The sequence below is a fragment of the Thermobia domestica genome, chromosome 16 (genome assembly GCF_964235325.1).
Source record: "Thermobia domestica chromosome 16, izTheDome1.hap1.1, whole genome shotgun sequence".
In the NCBI taxonomy this organism is placed as follows: domain Eukaryota; kingdom Metazoa; phylum Arthropoda; class Insecta; order Zygentoma; family Lepismatidae; genus Thermobia; species Thermobia domestica.
In genome coordinates this window covers 24,032,356-24,043,593 of record NC_137469.1, presented here as the reverse complement: position 1 = coordinate 24,043,593, position 11,238 = coordinate 24,032,356, and positions in this window count along the sequence as shown.

Sequence of the window (11,238 nt, the reverse complement as noted above, 5' to 3'; positions counted from 1 at the left end):
TTCTTTAGCTTCTGAAAAGCATCGTCTTCGGATTTACTCAATTCATTTTTTTAATCTTTCCTGGTGACTTTTTTGCAGCGGCTCTACTACTTTTACATAGTCCTTACAATATTTTCGAAAATAGTCTGCTAAACCTAAGAATGATTTTAACATTTTCGGAGTTTTTGATGCTTCAAATTCTTTAATTGCTCTAATTATTTTGTCGCTTATATGGAACTCAAAATTCGAAACTATATATATCTAAGAGCCAACACTTTGCATGAATTTGCTCTTTTCAACTGATAATTTTATTCCTATATGAGACAAATGTTCGAACACTTTTACTAATATTTCAACCATTTCTCCTTGAGAGTCCGTGAATATCATGTAGAAATTAACTGCTGAAGTTTCTATATTCGCTGAAGTCATAATCATGATTCTAGTGTAAATCGCAGGAGTTGATAAATAAACCATGGGCAAACATTTCATTCTAAAGCTATCTTCTCCAGGTATATCAAATCCAGTGCAGTCCCTGCATTATTCCGTAATCGGAATTGTACAGTACGCCGATTTTACATCCAAGCTAAATCAGTGATGTCCTATTTCTGCTAACAAATTATTTATGGGCAGTAACGATACCGTGTGAACGATTGCATTGTTATTAAGAACCCTGGCATCTAATACGGCACGTAACGATTTATCCGCTTTTCTGATTAAGAAAATTGGAAAATTACATGGCGATTGGGCATACTCAATTACCTAGGTATATCCTGTTCCAGCAACATTCAGCTGTTTTCGCACTAAAGATTTAATAGCTGGAGGTATCGCATATTTCGGTCTATGGAAAGTAGTCTTTGTTTTCAACTCTATATGATGAGCAAAGTTCTCTACTAAACTATCGAATTCTTTTTTTTCCATGCGAATATATGTGCAAACGTTTCGCATATTTACTAATTTCACTCCAATATCTGATTCTATTTTTCTCCAATGACTACTTTTGATTCTTCAAATAAAATTCTTCTGTCGCTTTTCTGATTTCTTGTTCTTTTTCCTTTCCTTTTCTCTTCTTCTTTTTCACTGTTTAGGTCCAGTTTATTTTCCTGTATATATAGTTCTTCATTTCCTATCACTCTACCTGTTACCAACTTATTTTTTCTTTTTTTGTAATGGATTTACTAATTTCTCCAAATTTCGTTCTTTTGATAATAGTACTCTACTCTCGGAATTAATATGTGCATCTTTTCCTGAATTTTGTTGTCGAGCTCATCATACCACGTATTCACTAACTTTACTTGAACTATTACGTTTGAACTATGTGGCTAAAACACTTTTCTTCTTAATACAAATTTTGGTACTATATAAGTCTGCAACATAATGTATGCTATGTTGGAAATTTGTAATGTCTCCTCATTTCCGAAATCTCTTGCCGATTGCTTGAAAAATCGATGTGAAGTTGTTGTACACGCGCTATAATCAATTCGAGCTTCTTGCGGCTGTAGAAAATCATTTCCGATAAGAATGTCATACTGAAAATTTTTAATTACTCGAAAATAATAATGAAATATTTTATCGGCTATCTCAAATTTTACAATACCAACCTTATCAATTTGTAACGAATTTTGCGTGATTCGTTGAATTCTCATGTATTTCTTCAAAGCTTTCGCTCCGAAAGGTATTAAATTCTGATTAATGATTGGCAATTACGATGCTGAATCGATAACTGTCTTCACACGTTTATTTTCAATTTGCACCGGCCACATTCCTTTCTTCACATCTAATAGAGGCTTACAAGTCTCTTCTTTTCCGAATCTTAGCGCTTCTGGCATTTACAGTATTGCTTAGTTTAAATTCAGACTATTATATACATACTGCTGCATGTTGGAGTGATCATCACAATTATTGCAGTTTTGAAAAATCCCCTTTCGGTACCCTTGGTTGTGCATTATATTTTAACTAACTAGACATAGTAGTTAGTACGTCTAGGCACTAAAGACCCTATCCTACGTTGAAATTGTTGATACAAATTAAATTGTTGCGATTGCTGTACGCGTACATTCCTATGGTTCCTATTTATACACATGCTAGACCGTCTACCTCTATTTCTACCAAGGGCCACGGTGGCTCAGTGGTAGAGCGTTCACCTCTGGTGCATGGGTTCGATCCCAGCTCACGCCAAGTGAACTTTGTGGTGGATAAACACTGTGTACATAAATTTTTCGGTGTTCTCCCGTTTCCTCCTACTTTCTTCATTCCACCATTTCATTCATTTCTCATCATCAATGTCTCCTTTAGCCTAGTTGGCGTAACCGTGGGACGTAAAATTTAAAGCTTTAATTTCATCTCTATTTCTATTTCTACCACGAAATACTCCTTCATTTGTTCCCAAATTACCTCTATTTCGATAATACCTGCACTGATAAGCATTACCACAACCTTGTTATTGCATATTGCTGTAAATATCCGTTACTATTAGTTTTATTATTATTATTCCTCTGTTGAAACTGATGTCCATTTTCATTATTCATTCTAAAGTGTTTATTCGTTGCTCTAAACGAATTCTGCTGCTGTTGGTACTGCTTTCCCTGTTCTGTATCCTGGTTATTTGTCATTGAAACTTTAAGTTCGTTTAACGTCTTTTCTATCCTAAACATTTGTTCACTCGCAATCGGTTCTCCCTTTATTCTCGTTTATACTTTCCTACTTGATTCTTTCTTCTTCTGTTTCGTTAATACTGATTTCGTTTGTTCCGTTATTACTATTTTTTTCGTTTTGAATATTACTCTCTGACGAATCTATGTTTACTACAACCGGACTTCTAACTCTGTTAAGCAATTCCTGCACTGAATCTGCCTTTCTTTTTCTCTCGTTTCTTTCTCCTTTCCATTTTATACTTATTTTTCTCTGTTTTCAGTAGTAGTTGTATAAAGTCTTCCACAATATCGAATGACTTTGTGCCTACACTTTCAAGATAATATAGCAAATCGGAAGCTTTAAGTCCTATCTTCTTCCTATCTGTCATTTCACTGCCAAATTTATCTGCTAATGCTATCATGTCATAGACAAAACTAACAAACGGTTCTTTTTCCTTTTACAACTTGCCTGTCAATCAACAGATCAAACTGGAACCCCTTTCACTGAAGCGTTGGTGACAGTGGTCGAAGTGAGACGGTATGCGGTGGTATGCCATACCGTCACTGGTTTCTCAGTGATGAAGGCATACCGCCTCTCGTCTTTCAGTGATCAAGATATACCGTCACTGGAGAGTAGATGCTAAGTACCTTTAATAAATCCATTTTTATACACAGTAATTGACGAATAGCTTTACACGTAAAAATATTTTGTTTCTTATGGGCAAATAATTTCTAACTTGACAACACCGACATTTTTGTTACCTTTTTTCTACTTTTTGTTTTTAAAATGAGGTGTCTGCAAAGAAATTCACCTAGTTTATATTTTGATGTGCCATATTGAATTGTTTCTTTCTTATATATGTGGGCGTGTCGTGTTTCGAGCATGGGCGAATTTACGGGTTGTCTGCTGTGGGGGACGGGTCTTCCAGGGGTTTAGAATACCCCTCAGTCGAGTGGAGGATCCGGGAGTTTTCCTCAAGAAATTGTTAATACAAAAACTGGGCTTTTGAGCATTTTCGTGTAATTCTCTATAACATAACATTAGGGGATATTTTTTATTTCTTTCAGAAAGTTGTTGGTGGGGGATCAAAGTCTCTCCATGCCTCTTCTCCCCTCGTAACTAAAGAAAAGGTATCTAATGTTTTTTTAGTCTTTATGTTAATAGAAATGCAATCTTTTAGGGAACATATTTCACTGTATTTCAACATTTAGATAGACGGTATGTCGAGTCAAAATCGTAATAAAACATACCACCTCTGTTTTTTCTCCACTTCGAACACTGGTTGGTGGCAACGAAGTTTAAAGACAAAGTCTAAAGATGAGTGATGAAATATATCAGAGTTCAACACAGACAGAAATCTGGAGACTAAAGAACTGATGACACAGTCTCCGATGATCGAAGAATGAAGAAGAAGCCCGAGAGACCAGGACAGAACAGCACAACGGCTGATCATCTCCAATCTCCATATTTACATGTGTTCACCGTCTGTTGTATTGTGTTCTTCACTCTTGGGTTTTTTGTTCCTTTCTTCCTGCTTACAAAATCGGAGGTATTTTCCACCTTAGTCTTTGCTCAATGTGTATTCTTGATTTTGATTTTAATTTTAACATTCCTTTCAGCAGCGAGGCTACATGAGACGGGACCTAATGATTAACGTGGAATCCGAACCACATGAGCTCCCGCCGGGTCAATATGTATTCCTCAGTTAAAATGTTGACAATTTGTGGATTCTACTAAGCATTCCTTGAGAACACATAAAACTACAACGTTTGCAGTTTCATAGCATTTTCGCGTGTTACAGGTGTAGATTATCTGGCATTTTCTTTCTTTTTAGAAGTTACGAACCTGTCATTTGTTTTTCAATTAATTCACTACTTCTTCCTGGTTTTAACTTTATTGTCCCTATATTTCGTTGTACAGTCTGCAGCAAAAAAAAAAAAAAAAAAAACTGCAAAATGAGCATGTAAGTTTATTGTGAAACTACGACTAACAGCCCAGGGAATCAACATAACCTCTAAGTGGCACGAATCGCGCGAGGAGAAACCTCAGCATCTTCCCCTATACACTTATTTTGGAGCAAAAGACTTCGTCGTTTCACAATAAACTTACATTCTCATGTTGCAGTTTTTTTTTTTTTTTTTTGCTGCAGACTGTACAGATAACTTAAATGTTGACAATTTTTATCAATAACTCAAAATGACACCTCAATATATATATATATATATATATAGGGAGTCACAGACTTGCGCACACTTATACTATCTTCTTTATCAGAAAATACCAGATAAGAGGTTGATTGACAGTATCTTTGGCCAGGATTGCGCACAGGATCGGGAATCGACGTTGCGAGGTGATAAAAACAGAATTGTGCACAACATCTAATGAAGAAAAGAAAGTGAGATTTCTGGATGCTAAATCTAAAATACTAGTTATTCGTACTTGGAAGGGAAACACCACCACCTACTTTTATTTGTAAAGACAAATTTCAGGATATCAGGAATCAAAATTATTCTAAATGATTCAATTGTAATATTTTTCGGCTTTCCCCAGTTTTCAAAATCTAACAGCAGGTCAATAATTTTGTAAAATATTCAAGTCCAATAGTAATTTCAGAAGCATTTCTTAAATTACTATTGGACTTAAACTTCAGAAGCATATTCTAAACGAAGCATGTAAGAGAAAAGCAATGGAATATGTTAGTGAGAGACCTAATAAGATTATCAGGCAGGAGCTTTCAAAGATGACGATTGTGTACAGTTTACCCACAAAGATTCGAGATGAGCACGAGTCGAGTCAAAGGTAATTTTCTCGAGTCGAGTTCCGAGCATAGTCAGTGTTTTGAATTCGAGTTTCGAGTCGAGTCGAGTTTAATAAATGGCTCGCTCGTTCAGCTCGTTTTAACTCGTTTTGAAATCATGGCCTGATTAGATTGGAAAGCGAAAGCCATATGTAAGCAGTAACGTGGAATACTTTTAGTGATGCTTTTGACAAGGTTCATCTCATGTCTTACTTTTAGTGCATCTCGTGGAGTACTTTTAGTGCATTTAGTCCCGTCTCGAAAACGAGACGACAATAGATTTTTATAACGAGACATTGTATATACTGTATATATACTGTAGTTGTTACCGTCAAGGCTGAGACCTGCATGGTCTAAGTTTTGAGCCCAAGCATAAGCCTAACCCGGATAGTGATGTCAACCGGCTCTACTCGGTTCAACTCAGCGAACAGCTGAGCCAGCTCGGTTGGGATGAAGAGCCATCTGCTCAGATGAGTTGAGCCGGCTTGGCTGGGATGAGCCACCAACTCGGCTCATGTGAGCCATCAGCTCCAGCCAGCTCCGTTGTAGCGAGTCCATCAACTTGGTTCGACTCAGCTCAACTGAGCCAAGGCTCGACGAGCTCCTTCGTGGATGAGCGGTTAGCGTACACGCCTTTAGTGTTTGAGACTCGGGTTCGATTCCCGGCGGGATATCGTGTACTTTTGGATTCCACGTTAATCAGTAGGTCCCGTCTCAGATAGCCTCACTGCTGAAAGGGACGTTAAACTCAAAATCAATCAACCAACAGCTCGAACCGGCTCCGTTTGGGGTGAGTAGTCAGCTCGGTTCGGTTCGGCTCGGTTGAATGAGCTGTTGGCTCGTCTCACTTCTCGGTTCGACTCGACAGTGAATGAGCTGTGAACCGAGCCGCTCGAGCCGTTAATGACACTAAACCCGAGCCGAACAGTTTTGAACATGTTTGGCAGGTGCCTTATAACTTCTAACAATTTTTGGCTGGAGCTCGAATACTTGTTCCTCCGGAAGTCAAACCCAGAACCTCGTGACCGATGTCCTTGCCTTCTGAAGACTTCACGACGACCGAGATCGACAGTCAATTAGCTTTTACTATTCAGATGCAAACCGCATATCTTTCAAAGATTATACACAGTGTTCATATAATAATAATAATAATAATAATAATAATAATAATAATAATAATAATAATAATAATAATAATAATCTATATATATAAAAGAGAACGTACAAAATCCTTTGTCCGCTCATCACGCTAATACGGCTGAACCAATTTCTTTCATTTTTGGGGGGTTATTAGGATTTGGACCCTAGATGGTTTTTATCATATCACTTTAATTTTTAATTACCAGTGTCTTGAGATAATTGACCATTCAAGTGTCCATAACGTACAAATCCTTTGTTATTAGTTCATCATAGGTAAAAATAAACGTATTTATATGCAACCCGCATGACCGTGTCACTCGGCGGGTTAACATAAATGACAGGCGATATACAGCGGAAAATAGCTTGAATCTTCTGTTTAAAATTTTTTAATTGATTTGCTTATTTTTACAGACACTTTTACAATATGCCAGCACCGGGATGACCGCAGCGAAGCGGGGCGGGTTAACATAAATGACAGGCGATATAATGTTAAGATTTACTGCAATCTTCTATGGTTTTTATCATATCACTTGAAAGCGAAAAAGTAAAAATTATCTAAGTAACAAAGTTTATTGCGTTCCGGGGTGACCGCAGCGAAGTGGGGTGAACGCTGCTAGTAATAATAATAATAATAATAATAATAATAATAATAATAAATGCAATTGTGGTATCATTGATAGTTATATTATCTATGTAGGATACTTGAAGAGAGTACTTGGAACTACAGACAGGATTTAGGACGAATTGGCTCGTTTTGACTGGACTCGACTCGAAACTCGACCCAAATTCGAGTCGAGCCCAAACATGTCAGTTTCGAGTTGAGTCGAGTTTCAAAGAAAACTCGCTCGAACTCGCTCGTGCCCATCCCTAATAAAGATATGAAGAGTTGCAGAGAAGCAATGTATAATTGTCGAAATAAATTAGCCCCTACTCGACTCATATGCACTTTCCAAGCTGCACTTTCCACACCCCTGCATTGATCAAGTATAACATTCTAGTTTATGGGTTTGTTTGCTTCGGCTCTTCCTAGCTTAAGATGTAAGTAAAACACTTTAAAAACAAATAATAAAGAAACTAAGTATATCTGAAAGATAACAATAAGAAATGATATAAAATACCATGAGCCTGAGCAGTATGGTACTGTATACCTACTTTTGAGACATCCTGTAAACATCTAAGTTTGGCAACGTTGTAAAAAAAACTGTGCGCAAACCTGGATTTTTAGATCTTGATCTGTATAATTGAAAAGTGTGCGCAATCTTGGATCTCAAGTGTGCGCAAGTCTGTTGCACCCGATATATATATATATATATATATATATATATATATATATATATATATATATATATATATATATATATATATATATATATATATATATATAGGGTTTACCCAGGCCCGTATTTAGGTAAGTGCTATTCTGTGCTCGACCACAGGCTGTCAGAATTTAGGAGCGGCAAAATTTTGGAATTTCTTTTAAGATTTACAATAAATTAATATTTGAAACTAGCAATCCACAGAGTCCTGCGCAAGCGTGGGGAAATATGTTAATGTGTTTAATTCACTCTAATTATAGTAGTTACTAATTACCTAGCTAATCTTATTTAATTATTTTTTTTTTAAAGTCATCCTTCTCCACCTCCAACCTAAGAGGGTGAGGATGAACTTGAACATCATGAAAACTGATACCGTTGAAGTCAACGACCTCGAAAGTTATGAATTCTACACTAATATATGTCGTTTTCGATTACTTTTAAAATCTCGCTCCCTCCCTGGGGAGTGAAGTATGACCTTGAACTTGAATTGGATTAAAACTGTCACTATTCATCTCAGCTTCCCAAAAAACCACGAATTCAACTCTAATATTGGTAGTTTTCAATTATTTTAAAAATGAACCATGTTATTCTTATGGGGATTTTGCACCCACAAAACTCAGGTGTGATCTAGGGACCTGGAAGAGGTCATTTGGATAATTTCACTGGGAACTTTAAAACATATTAAAATTTCAAGTTTCTATCCATTATGATTCTCGAGTTGAAAGCGCTACAATCAGACAACTTATTGTACTATTAATATAGATGCTGTTAAACCATTACTGACGATAAATAATGTAAACAATTATTTTCTTATAAGTTAACACCAATAATATTGGTGTCTCACAATGACGTCCACCAATGGACGTCAGCCAATCCCAGCTTCAAAATCACGCTCCCATTAGATCTCCAGTAGGCTACTCTATCTCTCAGTGGATTCGGGTATTGCTTGTCTTCCACTTCTTGTGGATCGGTATCGGTGACAACAATCTCTCCGTCACTCGTCATTCCGACAAGTGACACTGTTTGCAGTGCCGTGCCGTGGAAAAACAGCGCCTGGGGCGAGAGAATACGGCGGCGCCCTCGTATATATGAGTGAGGTCGACAGACAGCCGCGAAACGTCAACATGGTTGGTGTAAAACGTAAGACAATTTTCAAAAACAAACCCTGCTTTCCTTGATTTTGAGCACTTTTTGTTACTTGTCTTTCCCTTTCATTTTATATATAGCTTTTCTATCTTCCCTCTTGAATTCTGCGTCCCCTTACTTTGGCATCCGGGGCCGTCGCCCTCCCCCCGAGGCACGGCATTGCGTGTTTGTGTGTTTTTAGTGCTTTTAGTGATTTGTGTTCTAGTTTTTCTAAATGTTAGTTTATAGTACACTCTGAACTGTAATGTGAAAAAGAGAAAAGTACGAGTTTATTATTACTTCTTTTGTATGAAGTTGCGATAGACGGTAGGAAAAGACTAAGTGGAGTGGCATATAGACGGAAGGCAGAAGAAAAGAAGCATAAAGAAGAGGAAACGTTTAAAAATTATTCCACCTTATGCACAGTCGTTTTGGCTTATGATTAGCGTCATACTAAATGCTTGACTACTGCAAGAAACATATGTTAGTCGAACCCTTTAGTATGGCATCAATCATGCGTCAGAACGACTCTGCATAAGGCCCATAATCTTTAATTATGTGATAAGTTCAAAATAAATAATGTCAAAACCACTGCCTAGTTTCTTTCATTCTATATTTTACTATTACAATGGTAAAAATAAATATTTAAGAATTTCAATCATAATTCAAGTGAAATTGAGAAACATAAAATGACATAACGGTTGATTACGAATTAATATAATGCATTTCTCCAGGCAGTAAATTAAAATCTACAAAAACAAATTACATACCAGTATTGAGATAATGGGTCAACAATGGGTGGTTAAGCTCGTTGCTCTAATTAGGGGGTCCCGGGTTCGATTACCGGTGGGGACACAAGAGGTTCGGATCCCAAGTTAAGCTGTAGGTCCCGTCCTTAGTACGTCATCATCCCATGAAAGGCAATGGCAGACTACCTTGGGACCTTTGGGTCAAACATTACCTTCGGGCAGAACACCACATCTGCTACTCAATAAGAGGTGGTACGGACGGAGAGGTACGGGTATGCTACCTTCTTTCTTCAAGAAGAGAAATTATTTGTGCCGTACAGTACATTAACGACACCTATTTAGGGAAGAACTTAGAGAACTTGGAAATGTGGTGCTCGAGGAAGATGTAGAAGATAAAGTGGACAGACAGAGTAACAAATTACAACGATATTGTATATTTATTTTGTACTGTAATTTCTTCTATTTTTATATCTTGATTTTGGGCAACGGTGCATAAAAGTATACAATCTGTCTGCAGAAGAAGAAGAAGAAGAAGAAAAGAATATATATATGTTGTTGATTCTAAATAGAAAGAAATAAGATTTAATCTCAATAGTTGAAATATATGTTGGTTTCATACGAGGATGTTATAAATAGAGGATCTGTTTATATGTATCTTCATCCTATTAAATCGATGAAGCCAAAAAAAGCAACCGAGCATAGACACGTCTGATTGGCTACTCTCGTTTCCGCCATCATCTGATTGGCTATTTTCGTTTCCGCCATGATTGTTGGCTCAAAACATTGCGATCCTATTGGGCGGAGTGGGCAGAGTAAGGGGGGAGGTGAAACTGTGACGTATGGCTTCAAGATTTTGTTGTAAGGGCAGATTCTCTATTTTATAACATCCTTGGTTTTATAGGTGCAATCTGCATTTATAGTTATCATAACAGCAGATAGTTAATTGTTTAAAACGTTGCTATGATAACCGAAAAAAGGTATAATTAATGAAGTTTTGGAGAATAAAGGTAATAGTAATATAATTTGTCGTGCCTGATTTAATGTGATTGGATTGTATTGACATATTTTAAAAAATACACGGACTGTGGGCTGAAATGTAACGTACAATATATATATATATAATATAAATTAATCGTTATATTTTAAATGGTGGTTCCAATATACGTTACAAAATGAAGACGTTTTGAAACGGATAGGAGAGAAGAGCCACCATCGATAGCCACCATCCTTCATACTAAGGCCAATTGAAGTGGACATATTTGGGAAGAAACTGTCTTCTTCATACCGCCATAGAAGGAAAGATGGAAGGAAAGCGAGGAATAGGAAGAAGAAGAACACAATTGATCGATGATTTGAAAAATAGAAGAAAATATTGGGTTAAAAGAGGAAACTGAACATTGAGAAATTTGAAATAAACATTTCCAGGACCAAACCTAAAATTAAAAGAAAAACAAATCATTAGTCCCGGGGCCTGCAAAAGGCAGAATGTTTAATAATAATA